Below are 16,484 nucleotides of genomic sequence, written 5' to 3'. Positions count from 1 at the left end.
TTATTTTAAAAAATGATTGGTATCTTGTGTGTACTGTGTAGCACAAGCACACATACTGTGAAAAATGCACCACTTAGTTTTGTTCCAAATTTGAACCTTTTATGAACCGAACTAAAGAAAAAAGTAAACAACTCAGTAAGCCGTCTTATCTTGTACAGTGAGATAAACACCCACCAGTCAAAAAGATCCCTCCCAAATTCTTTACTTTGCATTTTAGCTCATCTAAGTGCAATAGTACATTCAGGAATCTATAGCCTGAGGTATTAAAGCTGAACACTGCAATATAGCTTCAATCTAAATGCACACAAACATCAACGTTTACAACACTTCACATGACTTGCAGTGGCCTGCACTTGCTTACAGGACTAAGCACAGTTCATCATGCATTAAAAGAAGCATTTTATATCAATTCCATAACGTGGAGCTTCACTACAAGGAGCTTTGAAACAATCACAAAAGCCAATTCTTACTATTGTTTCAAAGGGTCCTGTAACATTTTAAACATTGCCTGCAAGACACTACTGCTGTATGCTGTAAATAAAGGGTAAGGAACTTGTTGACCATAACCACCACAATGATAATGAGCCAGTTTAAATGCAACACTTTAGGGCTATCATCTGAACCAATACTTGAAACTCATATTTCACGTCAGAAATACGAATTTATCTGAATATATTGTATAGCTGAATATCAGTTAAAAATCAGTGTAATAACTATAAATGTCATATGTTAATTACACAGTGGAGGAGATCATGTAGTGCTACACTTATTCAAAAAGGGTGCACTGACCTTTTAAATAAATACTAATGGGGAAAATAAGAAATTAAAATCAAACTAAGCCAACTTTTACTATCTGAAGGGCCCCAATAATCATTAGTTTTAAAAAAGTTATTAAAATATCCCAGTAGCAATGAATGATATATTATACTGTAGCAGAGACATGTCGGTGTATGCAAACAACTGTTTATGTATGCATACTTTTTTCATATTCTTGTAAATACATTGCATTAAAAACAGAAACACAATGTTTTGCCTTTGTTTCTTGGTCAGTAGTAACAAAATTTGTTTCTAAGATCATTTGTCTCTCATCTGAAAGGAGTTAAAGATTACCTTTTCTCTTCTGCAGATCCATAATGAGGAAGTTAAATATAGACAGAAAATGAATTTCTCAGTGAGAAAGACAGAGCACACATTGTGTATATTCAAGCATATACAAGCAGCATTTTCCTAAAATTCACTGTTTTTTGTTGTGCAATTGTTGAATTCAGTTAGTCAATTAGTGACACTCTCTTGCCTGTGATAAAGCATTTGCATAGGTGACACTGCTTTGTTTATAAATAGATAAGAATAAGATAAGAGTCCACCCACTTAATCCAGCTCCTATTACAGCAACATCGGACACCAGTTCATCCTAAGGTACATTGACATAAATTCATTGTGGGCTAATGAGCACACACATCTTTGGGAGGTACCTGGACAGAACCACACAAAAACGAAAACATGTAATCATCAACCTGAGATTAAATGGACCAATGTTTTCACCTAGGACCCTGAAGATGTGATGCAAAAGTACAACTTCACCACTCATAAAATGCAAACTGATATACAAAATAAACTTCAAAAATTCACTTTGAGGAAATGTTGGGGTACCTTAAAGCCGCTACTGTCAGCTGCATGTCACTATTAATGCCACGGGATCATAAGCTGGTGACACCTCCAAGAATAGGCCCAGTGCGATATGACGTGCCCGTTTAACGGACACTGGTGTCTCGCCGAGCACAACAGGCTATGGACTTCTCTTCGGGCCGTTTATACATCCGCCAAAACGCACATGTTTTACATGAACCCACGCGATACATTTTTCACTATTCGCTCAGTGATCAGATCAGGTGTACCGGACATAACACCCATACTTGTCTCTCTCACGCACGCCTCTAACAATAATACTGAAAGCAGCCCGTCAATTACTTTCTTTTCTGCCTGCTCAGCACCGCTTGACTGTGCAGGTTAATTAGTCTCGTGAGTTATCACTAGCACGCCCCTAAACAATGGAACGTGAGGCCCCAACGCCGCTCCCTCGCCGGCCCCAACAGTTTTGCTGTAAAATTCCCTCCCCGGATTCCGGCGATCTTCCTACCTCATCCAAAACTGCGAAACACTAGGGGCCTGCCGGCGGTTACATCCGCTGGCTCTCAGCAAGCATACTGCACATCGTCACCTCTGGCTCCAAAGAGTCACTGTGCACGGGACTGCTATGCGTCAATCAGAGTGAAAAATAGCTGGCAAGGAAAATAATGTAATTTCCTCCGCCCCGATCTGCCGGGCGACTAAAGGGGGCGACTAAATTCAATGCTTGCTCTCCAAATCCTGTCGGTGGAGGCGGAGCTACTCTTCACACTAGCTGCCTCACCACCAGCAACAGCTCGGCCCAGGCGGTTGGGAAGGCGCTAGCGGAGACCCGCGCCGGTAGGTGGGCGTGGCTGCTGACGCCGCGTAGACTCCTCTATAGACCACAAAAGGCGGTAGACAGTACCACCTGCTGGTGAATGCGATAATCTTCGCCTCGGTTCGTGACAACGCTCACTCAAGAAAAGCCGTGAACAGAGACAATTTTGTTTTCACCGAATTCAAGAGGGACAAAATCAGTATGAGAGACATCTGCCACCCCTTCGACGAGGCCCAAATAGGCCGAAACTTGCCCGTAAAACTTGCAACTGAACGCCACTCCTTTATACGCTAACACACAGAAAGGCGGCTTATGAACGCAGCAAAGTGTAGGCATGGTCTGGCAACGGCAAAATAAAGTGAAAATGTGCACGTGTAGCCTACTCAGTGAGTGTTAACACAGGCAAGTTTACTTTCTGTGTTTTAATTAAATGAAAATGTGATTCAACTATGCACCTGAGGCAGAAGTACAGAGTAATATATGTAAGGTGTGCAAATATGTACTTTAGAAACTTAAAATAGCTAAGCTGCTTGTGGCCCGTCACACAAATATTAAGTAGGAATAAATTCTGCACCAACTTAAAATTTATATGAAGTTAATGGATAAAGCAGATATGGTGAAAATTATTTGCTAGTGAGCTGCATAAACCTCGGAGCCACCAACCTCGCCGAACGTTTGGTGTGTTACTCTGACTAATTGGAATCATTCATGTTATGAGATACTTACCTGAGCTTATATACTGTACAGGGTGAGTCAAAATTATGTTAACACTAATGGTACTGATATGTGTATACTTATATGCAATTTATGCGGACAATTTATGTGCCATATATGGCGAACAGGTTGGGACATTCCTGTAAATCATCTTGCAAATATGAAGTATGTTTTGTAAATAAATTGTTTCCGCCATTCAAATGTTAACATAATTTTGACTCACCCTGTATTGTAGTTTCTGTCCTCATAGGGACCCTGATCTGACTGCTTCAATTTAGGTAGTGAATGAATGGTTGTACTGTATATTGCATTTTCAAATTATGAAGCACATTTCTACTAAGTTTCATAAAATTACAAAGCAAGGGCAGCATAGAATAAAATAGTGTAATTTTCTGTAAAAGCGTTGTGAAATACTGTATCTACATAGTTCAGTTAAAGTTTGGATGCACCCAGAAATTTCCATGTTTTCAATAGATATTGATGCCTTTTATAAAGACACTATTACGATGATTTTAAAAATACAACAAATACCTTACTAGTGTTGCTAATGGCTAATAATTTTTAATTTATTATCCACATGTGACAGCAAAGCCCCATTTTAAGCAGCAATTACTTTAGTGTTCTAATAGTCAACTTTCAAAGCGTATCCTTAATTAGATATGTTTAAATGCTAACTGATTATTAGAGAAACATTTGTAATTGCATTAGCACCGCTAAAACTTGTTACTCTGTTCATTTGCGTTGCAAGGTACTGGTGTTCCCAAAGTTCAGTTCTGTGTTCAAAAATGGCCAAAACGTTTTCTGAAGAAACATGTCAAATTATTGTGCTTTTTTGTGAAAAAGAAGCTGAAGATTTCATATAAAGGTGTCTTATTACTGTCTTGAGAAAAGAAGGAATTTAAACCAGTAATAGCCATTAGCAACACTAGTATTGTCTTAAAATCAATTTAATGGCATCTTGATAAACGGTATTTCTATCAGAAATATGAAAAGTGCTGCATTTATTCAGACTGTTGACTGTTACTATATGTGCTTAATTACTAAGCTGCTTGTAGTCCTCCTCACATATTTCAAGTATGCATATAGTGTGAGAAAATTTTAAAAATTAAAAAAAATTAAAGTGGATGGATAAAGCAGAGTAAAGTGTACTATGGTTGGAAATCCTTTGCATGTGATGACTGCATAAGGCTCAGAGTCACCAACTCCACCACATTTTTGCTCCTATGACTAACTAGAATCTTTCCTAAAATGTTATGAGATATTTACCTGAGGGTATATATTGTAGCTCCTGTCTATTTAGAGAGCCTAATATGAATTAATCAAGTTAGGTAATAGATAATTGTATATTATAGCATTTTCAATTTATGTAGCACATTTCTACTTTATAAACTAAGCTAAAACCAATTACAAAGCAAGTATAGTGAAAATACATATTGTAATTTTCTGTAACAGCAATGTGTAGTATCTACATAGAAAAGTACATATCAACATAATGTGACAAAAGGAAAACAAAATTTTAGCACCAGATTCCAATAGTCTAGTTTAGATGACCACTAGGCTGCACCTCAGGAATTCCACAATGCACAAATAAAAAATAAATACCTGTCCATGGCTCCATTCAGCTGGTTGATCAAAGAAAAGAAAATGAAAATCCTAACGTATTAACATTCCACTAGAGTAATTTACATAATTATTAAAGAAAATATGGACACACAGCAATAGCATTTGCAAGATATCCATCCATCCATTTTCTACCACCTATCCGAAGCTGGGTCGCTGGGGCAACATCTTAGCAGTGAAGCCCATATGTCCTTTTTCCCAGCCACACTTGCCAACTTGTACTGTGAGATCCCACGGCATTCCCAGGCAGTCTGGGAGAAATTATTCTCCCAGTGAGCCCTTGGTCTTCCCCGAGGTCTCCTTTCAGCTGGTTGTGCCCATAAAATCTCCCCAGGGAGACATCTGGGAGATATCTGTATCAGATGCCCGAACCACAAGATATGGTATGGAAAATAATGGATCTCCTGTGTTAGCCATGCTCACATCAATAGGGCCTCTCTAATATCTGAAGATAGGCACAGAATGCAAAAAATATATTTACTAACCACTATTATGTTGCATAGTATTTGGCATTGTGTAATGTAAAGGTTCTACTGCCTGGATGAATTTTCCCAGTAGGTTGTCCCGTATTTTACAGAGACTGATAAAGTAATCAAAATGTGAACAGAATGCATTCAACTATAGTCCATTACGTGAATTTTTTCAGAATTTATTTAAATGAGTATATTAAATTGGCAGAGACATATTATGGTTGTCCGGTTGTAGCTGGTTTAAAAAAAGATGTGTGTTTTGGGTGCTTCAAAGGTTTACCAGCAATCAAAAATTCAGTCATGTTCTGTCTAAAGTGAACATGTACAACGCTGTCAACCTAAAACTGCAAATGTAACTAAAGGGAAATTGTGAAAAATAGTGCATACATAATATTTCAAATGAAAGCTTTAATGATTACACAAAAATATATTTATTTTTAAATGAGCAAATTTTTATTTTAAATTTTATTCTATGTAGTTTTAATTTTACCATAATCTAACCAAACATTGCTATTTCTAACAAACTAGTTTCTTTTATTCGATTGTTTCTAGATGCCATTTTGATGAAGTGATTTTTCTCAATTTCCTCAGGAATAGTTCTAGCATACATACTTGGGGCATTTTCTGTGGTGTGAGCTAGTATGCTTGGGTAGAGATGGCTCACAGACTCCTGGCTAGTAAATGCAGAGTGGGAGTAATGTTAGATGCTGTCTTCAAGTCAGATCTAATACTTCAAGACTCTCTTATTTACTGAACGCAGGAGTGAAATGCATCAAAATTGAGTTCTGTAGCTGTTATTTTTTTTTTTAATCCGGCAGAATTGATATTTTGGACATGAGATCCCAGATACCCTTTGGATTATGTCTCTTGGGATCATAAAATCATAAAGATTGACTATGCATTTCACACATTTTCCTGAAAATGGATGTGACTTAATGCTAATATGATGTGTAAATAAGTTAACTGAAAAAAATTCCACCATAGAGAACAAAGGTAAAACTTGCCAGGCTAAAACAATCGACCTTAGCTTGTTTTTTTCCTGCAGCAAAGATTGATAAATAGCCTAATTTTGCATAGGACCAGTCAGACTCCTTTGTGTTTGACCATGACATAATCATGCTCATCAGGTTCCTCCACCTAACATTATTGTACTGTGGAACAGACTTGGTAATCCATGGTTGACTCAACAATTACTAAACACTTTATTTAGTTCATTCTTATCAAGATCACTTTTAACAATCGCAAATACTATATGAAAAATGGGAACAAACAAAAATCAGGATGTTAAAAAATAGAGAAATATAGATATATAAAAATAGACAAATCAACTACATACATTTTAAAGAGCTTGTTTATTAATCCAAATTTTAACTGTGCTAGGTAGGCTGCATTGTGCAAAGGTGCTGTCTCCTTCGTTTGTTTTATTTATTCTAGCAATTTAATAAGGCATTCATCATGACATTTAAGGTAAGGGAGGCTAAATCATTTAAAACAATGTATGAAATAAAAATGAGTTTAAAATCTTCTCTAAACGTAAATGGAAGCCAGTAACAGAGTTACTGTATATGGTTTATAAGTATTAGTTCTAGATACAGTATAAGCCATGCTGCCATGTTATTGATTAACTGTATTTGAATGATTTGAACAGCCTAACCATAACAATAGGCAATTCTGATTAACAAATAAGTGAATGAGCATTTCCAGATGTTGTATCTCAAAAATCTCTCTTAATACTATATTTTTTCTAAGAAGGAGAAAATAGATTTTAGGAAGCACAGAACTTTGGCAACTGAAGGTTAAATTTACATTAACGTTAATTAAAATTCATGTCCATTAAGTTAAGGGTATTAAATATTGTTTTATTCTTCACAGTTACCACAAACTAAAAAGCTTTTTTGAGTTTAAACACAAAATGAATAATTCATTCTCTTTTTTATATCAATAAAGTATTTAATTGATGAGTTACATGAAGAAGCAGTATTTGATAAATTTTAAATACAGCTAAGTGACATCAGTGTACAAATGAAATGTTAATTATATTGTGTTTCCAAGTGATATCTCCTATTAACATATAAAGAGAAAAGAAAACTGACCCCTGGACTGAACCTGACAAACAACTTGTCTAAATGTGGGCAATAACAAGGAGCACAATATTCATACTTCAGGACATATTAAAAACATGTTTACATTCAGGTGCAAAAGTCCTTGGTATAACTTTTGATAAACTTTTTATGAAATACTAGTTTGCTGTATGTGTATGACTGGTTTTCAGAGAGAAGTGTTGTCAGTAGTTTCTGCATGTTTATTTCTGTGTAAAGAAACACAATAGTATTCATGTTTCATTTTATATGACTCCACAGTTTACAGTATTTTATGGTACATTGTTTTATATAGATACATGCAAATTAAGTTACTAGTTTAGGTACAGAAGAACCTGAAAATTGCGGTTTCTAGCACTCATTTATCAAGCCCTAGGCTTCTTTGTTTGTCATTAAAATTTGATAATCAAATATTACCATGGATTAAAACTTTAGATCAGTTTAACTACAAAATCACTAGGATACTCCCTGAGCCATGAGGCATTTTTTTTCTTCTCCCTACTATAATACATTAGAGAATCTTCAGACCTTATTCAATTGCAGATCCTGATAACCTATCCCATTAATGTATGTTACCAGGGTTTAGTATCCTATTCAACAGCACTGTGAACTTTAAGTGACATGGCTCAGTTTTTTCTAAATCTTTTGAAATGATACCAGACTATAACAATACTGCACCTTCTTCAATGCTTTATTACTTTGTTGCCCTTTCATTTAGAGAATAGGAGAAAGTGTTTTGTGATGGAGGTGCTGAGTTTCACTAGATTAGTATTGCAAGCCCAATAGTTTAACTGCAAATATCTTGTCAAACCTGGGAGTGCAATAGCACCCATAATTTTTATGTGCATATACTGTAGATTATTGCAAATGTTTAACTTGGCTTAAAATCTTTCTTACTGTGTTATTTCAATTTGACGGGACATATTATCAGTGGAGTATATATAAGTATTTTCCAGAATTTACTATAACCTTCTTTAAACCATTTAGTTCAATTCAGGTTCACAGGTACCAGAGTATTGCCAGATAGAAGCCAGTCATGGGGAGGGTCCCTTCATAGTGCTAATTTTGATTCATCAGTCAACTTAATATGCATCCTTGAGATGTTGGACGAAAACTGCAGCACCCAAATGAGAACTCTACACAGATATTCCACTTAGGTAGTACCCAATTACCAGAGGATTTATGTGCACTCTTTTTCTTTTATTCTCAGTCAATTTCTACCTGAGGGGTGTATGCAAAAATAAAGTCTTATTATTGAACGAATAAAGATAGGACAGTCAATTTTTCACTAAAACCAGACAGATAACTTCTCAAATGTGATAGAATCTGTGTTTGTGTCAGATTTAAACTTTATTTAGAAACTGTTGCTAAACTATGAAAAAAACCAGGTGCTCATAGTAATATTTTCAAATTTTTGTTTCATGATACAGTATATCTCATTTGCAAGTAATGCTAGGGTAGTTTTTTCACCTCTGAGGCGTTTCCAAACATATCAGCTGTACCTGTCTAAAGTTTCATGTTGATAACACAAAGAAATAGTTACAGCATTTGGCACCATGTGTCCCTCTGCCCTATCCAAAACCTCTCCAAACTGGGATCCGAGTTCAAAACAATTTTATTGCACATAAAACAGTGAATCATATAAAAACTCTGAACCCCAACCCACTAAAACACTCTTACACCCAAGTACCCCCAGACACACCTTCAAGTTTACATAAAACTATTTACATTTACATTGTTTGCTCCTGCTTCAAATTGTGTATTTTTTCATTATGCACGCTGCGTCTCATTATGTCCATATATGGACATCTATTATAGTTAGAGACATCACAGTTGCTGCTATCCAATGGTTTAACGTTTGCAAGTGTTTGATCTATTGAGTGAGAGCTAATCACCTGGAAATGTGAGCTGGTACTTACCAAAGGTCACCTCATGACTCCTCTTTTTTGGAGGATATCTCATGATCGATGCATCGTAAAATAATGTGCATGGACTTGTTTTGATCAGGAGAATCTACTGTAAGTACTGATGTGTCACTTGTAGATATTTTCTATTGTTTTGTGAAGTAATATTACAAGAGCACACGAAAATCATAAGAGTGGTGTAACACTATTTCTGTTTTGTTTGTGACAACTTATGAAACAGCACACGTGTGATTTCTAACCAAAATAAGAGTCAACCATAAATATTGTAACAATTTGATTACCAGGAGTGTGAAGTCAATACCCATCTCATGCAAATGAGGTATTGTTTGTTTCAGTGTGTGGCATAGTTTACCTGTATGATATGGCAGAATATTTTTAAACGATTGCTCGGCCTGGTACCAGGCTACTCAGGGTATAAGAGAACAGAATTATGTTTTATTAGGCAGCCATCTTGTGCCTTTGTTAAACCCTTTTTCAGACTCTATCGTTTTGATCTTGTGTCAATAGTTATTTTATGTTTTTAATAATTGGTCAGTTAAGGAATACTAAACAAATTAAAATGGAGGAAAACACTTTTCTTCAAAGTCACTCATTGATGAAAAAAATGTCCCACCCAGAAGCAGGTTACATGTTTGCATAAAAACCCTAATACTCAAATAATTACGTTTGCATCTCCTTTACACTCATGACAATAACAGAGTAAATCCAAATAGCAGACACTTATGGATGCACCTGTCAGCTATTGTACGGCCTTTCATGGCAGTGTCAGGGATGAGGTTGATCCTCACCCTGGCTGTATGTTTTTTTTTCCCACTTGTCCTCTGTTCTCTTTATTAGTTAATTGTTTTCATTTTAAATTGGAGCCAGAAATAGTGATGTCACAGACTGAATCGGGGTCCACAGTTGTTGCAGCAATTAGGGCTGCTGTCACTTACAGGAAATATAAGGCCTGATTTTAACCACATTTTGGTATGGCATTACATTGTCTTCAGCTTCCATATTTTTATGTCTCTGAACTATGCTTTAGATTTCTTTTTCTTTTCTTTTTTTCTTTCTGGTTGATCCATCTTTCCATATGTAATAGTTTAGTTATTATTTGGAAACATTGTCAGGTTTTGACTTTTGCCTTCCTTTAGGATTGTGCTTTGTGTCTCCCTTTAATATTGTTTGTTGATAGTTTCTCCATGTTTCCATTTGTTAGTTCTCGTTTTGTTTGGTTTGTGCTTTAAATATTTTTCTTTCTTTCTTCTAGTTCTGTTTTAAGTTTGTATTGCTTTTGGTCATTTCCTTCTTTGGTCTTTGTGTTTTATCTTCTTTACTTTCTTCTCCATGTGGGTTGTTAAGGTCAATTGAATTGTAATCAATAAGATAATTGGGTAATACATTGATTGGCAATTGTTTTGTTTTTGGGAGGATTTATGGGTTTAGAGCAGAGTGGTGACTCTGAGCCTAGGGATTTGCTGGTTCAAATCCCAAAAACGGCAAAGTGACTCTACTTCGTTGGGCCCTTGAGCAAGGTCCTTAACCTGTAATTGCTTTGTCCTGGGTATGACGTGCATCCAGCCCTGCAGGGAAAACCTGGGGGGTTGATGACAGAATTGGCACTCTAGCCACCATAAAAAGCCCTCACACTGGTTCTATTCCATCTGAACTAGTGTGGTGCTGAAGTGTCACGTGTCGCATGGCTGCACTCAGGGTCTAATCTGGGATCCTGAGTTGGTTTGTCATGTGGTGGGTGCAGCAATGCACTGTATCAGCGCATGCTACTAACCTCTGTGGATTTAGATCTTCTATTTGGCAGAAGTCAAATAGGCCAGTTTGTCTAGTCCCTTTTCCAACAGGACATACTGAAAAGCTGATTAGCACGTGTACAGTAAGTAAGAATTAAATTGGATTCTATACCCGTGATAAAATTGACGCTATAAAACTATAACACTGTTTAACCACACATAGCTGCCATCTTAGAAAATATCAACAGCACAATCCCCTGTCTTCAACAGCACCTGTATGGACCATTCTATGATGCCACATATAATTGGCTTCAAAACCTCTACAGACACTTGACTTCTTGTTTAAACAGTTGCAAACTGCTTGGTTAAATGTGCCACATGGCGCCATTTAGCATCAGTTTGCACTGTTTGCCACAGTGCATAGACATTTATTGTCAATCACATAGGTTTAACTCAAATATAACAGCCTGCATATTTAGCTGTGAGGAACATCAGTGATCTTCTGGTGCATTCCTGGTCTTGCTTCTTTCTTTTCTTAAGCCACACTATTCAAGTCTTCGTCTGAGCTTCTTTGACTTTGTGGTTCCTATTTTGTTTAGCTCTTTTAGAACAACAGGCCATGAGGCTCCGGTTAGTGCAATATTCAAATGAAAAAAAGAAAATCAACCTTTTTTCCTGTCACTCTTGTATATCATGACAATGTCACTTAATACCTTTTTGGGCCACTGCAGTGCCAATCATTATGCTATCAAACTGCTCTATTGTATATGTTTTTGATTATGTGCTTGCCATTCTTCAAGATTGACCCTGATTTCCTCATACTATATCATCTACTCTGTTTTGCTCTTAAGAAAGTCAAACATCCATTTTATAAACCCACTTATCCAGAGCAGGGTCACAGGGGAAGTTGAAGCCTATCCCAACAAGCATTGGGTACAAGGCTGGAAAAATGTCTGGACAGGAGGCAGGATTGTTTTTACTATAGCAAAGTCTGTAGTCTAAGTAATGCCGTAGTAATCTGAAATGAATCGCTGAGGTGCACATGCTCTATTAGGGTGTCTCTGCCACTGTAATGGTTTAGGGCCACACTGGACAATCCTGGAGTAGATGCTTTTGGGTTACTGAGGACAGAGAGAGTGAGTGGTAAGGAAGGAATTTCCTCCTATATTGTCACAAATGTTAGAAAAGGCAGCAGAAATCATCTCTTCAAATTAAAAATATTCTACAAGAATAACATGGACAATGTAAAAATAATGTAATAATACTTTGTTGCACTAAGTATGAGCCTCCATAGACTGAGACAAAGTGAGTGGACTCTCTCCACATTTCTAAAAGGAAAAATGTGTTTAAACACTTGGGGATAACACAAGCTATGGTCTTGTTTTGTGAGTTTTACATTTTTGTCTCTGATTACAATGATTAACAGTGATTATAAATAATAAATTACACTGATATTGAGTCAGTATTATGTTGAGGTAGCTAGTACTGTTGCTTCTTAGGTTCAGAGTCCTAGGTTTGAAATCTGGACTTGTCACTGTCTTTGTGGAGTTTTTACATTCTTCCTATGCATTGTTTTTTTTTTTCCTGTGTCCTCCAGTTTTCCTCCCACAATTAGTATGTGTGCATCACATTCCACTGATTATCTGTCCAGGATTGGTTCCTGTCTTGCACTTTATGTTCCTGAAATAGGCTGTCATGACCCTGAATTGGATTAATCACTGTGCCAGTAGATGGTTAGCTGGCTTGCTGTGGTGACATGACCCGTACATACAGGGTTTCAGTGAAGCAGAACAATAATAGCTCTATGTAATAGTAAGCGTAATCGAGTTGTAGGAAATAAAATGTTAATTTCAAATTTTAAACACTACAGCAATAAAAATAAGCTTTAAGTGTCACCGACCCTGCCTTAATAGACCAACCTGGGACCAAATAATTGGTGCCCCTGTCCCTGAAGCCTTCTAAAATTCCAAAGTTGATTTCATTAGAAAACATTTTAACAAGTGATGATTGAACAGGTTCTGCCCACAGTCCTGGTTACCCATTTGTTGGGAATAACTGCGTGGAAAAAAAAATACTGCTGCCTTAGTGGCCTTAGGTAAGAATAATATAAGGAAGTGGCTGTGAAAATGGATTTTATTTCAGAGCTATGCATAACTTCTGCAGTTAAACAGAAAGATGTAAAGGAGAGGTAGTAACCCTAAAACATACTATTTACTGGAATTAATTAAAAAATATTGATGGCTAGCTATGTTAACTTGTTAAAAAGAAGTAACTTGCTGACAAAATTAAAATACAATCAACCAGATACTTTTGCTCGCTTGATGTCCTCTGCTGCTTTGTCATTAGCCTCACCTTCCACATCTGGGACACAACATTGATTATTAATTTTTGTAAGCAGTTAAAACTTGAAACACTTTATTTATTTGTTATCTATTGGCTACAATGTGTAGTGAACTGTTGGTTTAAATATAAATTTACACCCTTTGTCTAAATAAAAAATGTTTGTTTAATGGAAAAACAGCTTATATTTCAGCATATTCTATAAGCTACCAGGCAGCTGTTGGCAGTAAAATGATTTCTACTTTTTAAATAAAAATTACACTGTTGTTAAATAAAAACACATTTAAACCATTGGTCTGAATAAAAATATTCAGCCACCACAGGACCTTAGATAAACACGACTCAGACCAACAATGGCAGAATTACTGTTTACCATTAGTATTGTTTTGGTTAGTTATTTCATTTAGATATACAGTCTACTGGCACACCCCTATGTCAGTCCTTAATAGGGTCCACACACATGGCCAGTTTGGAGCCCCCCATTAAGATAACTTGCATGGCTTTGGGGATGTGGGAGATACAGTACAGTGAGAAAGTAAAACCTCCACCTGGACAATGATCAGGTGCTGGATTTGTGAGGAGGCAGTACTACCAACTGCACTGCCATGCTTCCCTCATGCCAATAAGACAGTTTTTGAATTTAAATCTGATAAACTGATCTGAAGACACATGGCTCACCTAACTAAGCTTTTATTGTACCTATTTTCAATCTGACCATCATCTTTCTATTATCTTTTTCAAAGCTGGGCTGTTCTGAGATGATCACACAGTAAATTAAACCGCTAAGAATATTTATAACTGGCTACCTGTCCAGAGATAACCCCTGCTTTAGAACCTCAGCCTCCCTAACCATGACCCTTAATTGGATTAAGCAGGTTCCATAATGAATGCGCGAATAGAGAATGTTTACAGACTGGACAAGAACATTTATTTAGCTGCTACTGTAGCTAACTTGTCACAGGATCATTCCATTCAGTATTGTGTCTTCCTGCAGAAAATAAAAAGGCTAATTTATATGGACTCCCACTAGCCTCTGTGTAAAGACGTTCATTGTGTTTGTTCACTGTATATCCTCTGCCCATACTAGATCCCCGCCCTGCTGCACAGGCTGCTTTTAGGCTGAATTGTGTCTCCAGTTTTATTTTATTTTTTTGCATAGGTTTTTTCCCCACTATGCTAACTTGTCTTTGAGAAATGTATATTCTTTTCACAAGTTCTCTGCCACTGTGGCTTTCAGCTGTGATATAAATAAATTGGAGACCTCCATGTGACAGCAAAAATGCCATGCTGATATAGTTTTGAATAAAAATCTTAAACAAAGCACAATTTCCATGTTAGCCTAACCATTTTGATAAATCACAAAATTAATAATAAATTTGCGTTTATCAGGAAACCTACAGGGCTGGCCAAAATGCAAACCTATGTTGGGGTGCAGACTTAGAAAAGCAAGAAACAGAAACCACCGCTAGCAAGTTAATATCTGCAGATCAGAAGGCAAGTCAAAAAGTTAGAGGACATCAATGTACAAAAATGCTGGCAGAAAAATCAGGCAAAGTTATTAAGAACATAAAATAAAGTAAAAGTCCAGAAACAAGGAAATAGTCATAAAAGACAAAATGGCATACATACTAAAAATCCAAAACATGGAAGTACAATGCTAAAGAAATAACTTCTAATTAGAATCCCTCTGTTATTTCCAATTCCTCTTCCATCATGTGAGTGAAGTGTAATTAATGTTCATATAAACAGACTGGAGGGCAAAATACAGGCAAAGGAATGGCTAAGGGCAGAACCAATGCCTACTCCTGACATTAATATTTTACCTTTTAAACTGACCCTGTAAACCGGGATAGACTTTATGTACTGCTAATTGAGTTGTCCATCAGGAAAAGAGCTGGCAAGGGAAAAAAAAAGTGTGTTGAAGGACAGGGGTAGAGTGCAGCCTGTCCCTGCCAGAGAAAGAGAGAGCAGGGGGTGGGCAAACATGTACCATGTTATCCTTTTAATAGGGTCACCCAAGAAAGTTGCTCAAAAGACCCAACCTTACTGAAGACTGGTTACTGCAGTGGACTCAAACATTTGGAGACCCACCCCTGTTCCCAGAAAATGATTCAGGGATTTTGCTGGATGTCACACCGAAAGTGGTTTTAAAACAGTCTGACTGCAGAGAGCTCATTATGTCTAGTTTCAGGAGGATGAGAGTGAGAGAAAGAAGCTCTTCTGTGCAATTTGAGAAGTCTGCAAGGCAGTGGATTCAAGGTCCATATGGAAAGGTCCACACATGCAACAGGGAATTTTTTTTTTTTTTACTTTGTACTTTGTTGCTGTCCAGTGTTTCAGTTGTGTTGAAGAAGTAGTGCACATTTTGTTTTACTCTTTTGGTTCCTTAGGTTTCATTAAGTGTTCAAAAGGTGGTCATGAAGGTTCCCTCCTATTACAACTGTTCATGAGGATTTAGTAATTAAGTTGAATCTGGAGAAATAGATACACAGCATTTAAAAGACAAAACAGATACAGCTTAAGTACCATTGCCACACATGGCCTGGAATATCAGCAGCTTTCCTGAAGCATGGTGCAATATCAAAGATGTGGGATTAAAGTGGTCCTCAGTGTCTGCAGGCCATCAGCATGCAACTGAAATAATGTGTAATATAGAGAAAAAAGCACTCATGCAACAACAGGGAAGCCAGAGACTATGTGGCCACTGAGCAAACAAGACTCATGGTGACCGAAATAAAACCCAGGAAAGGGAAAAAAGTACTTGAAAAAAGTACTTAAATTTAGGAAATGGGGCTATTTTTCATGGATGTGTCATTACAATGTCAAAACAGGAGCACAAACAAATAGTGAAAGTCAAAATATGACAAGCTCCTGACACAGTGGCACGTGAAATAAGATCATAGTGATCAACTTTTGAAGATATCAAAGAATTAGAGGTGTGAAAAGTTCTACTGTAAATATTATCCTCCTTGCCTTTGGTCAAAATTCCAACTCAAAAGCTCCAATAAAAAATGACATATTCTGCTGCCTTTTATGTTACAGAGACCATGAGCAACATTTTGGCTTATAGGAGGACTGCAGAGAAATATGTTACACAGGTCTCATGAATGATGAATCTAACTTGTCTCCAAAAACAGCAC

The 16,484-nt window shown here is 36.8% G+C and overlaps 1 protein-coding gene across 3 annotated transcripts in view; it reads right to left on the bottom strand.

The window, feature by feature from the left end:
* Positions 1-2,452, bottom strand: part of map4k5 (mitogen-activated protein kinase kinase kinase kinase 5) — a 173,643-nt gene extending 171,191 nt beyond the window's left edge. Inside the window, exon 1 of one of the 3 annotated variants that reach the window (XM_039742141.1) lies at positions 2,138-2,452. The gene's annotated coding sequence lies outside the window, so the exon portion shown is untranslated. Of the gene's footprint in view, positions 1-1,650; positions 2,117-2,137 lie in introns of those variants that run through there. The other 2 variants (XM_039742139.1, XM_039742140.1) reach the window with 2 other exon arrangements.
* Between the last annotated feature and the right edge of the window lie 14,032 nt (positions 2,453-16,484).

This window comes from Polypterus senegalus, chromosome 18, assembly GCF_016835505.1.
Source record: "Polypterus senegalus isolate Bchr_013 chromosome 18, ASM1683550v1, whole genome shotgun sequence".
NCBI classification, from domain to species: domain Eukaryota; kingdom Metazoa; phylum Chordata; class Cladistia; order Polypteriformes; family Polypteridae; genus Polypterus; species Polypterus senegalus.
Note: the sequence above shows the minus strand (reverse complement) of the source record. Positions and strands in the feature narration are given on the sequence as shown.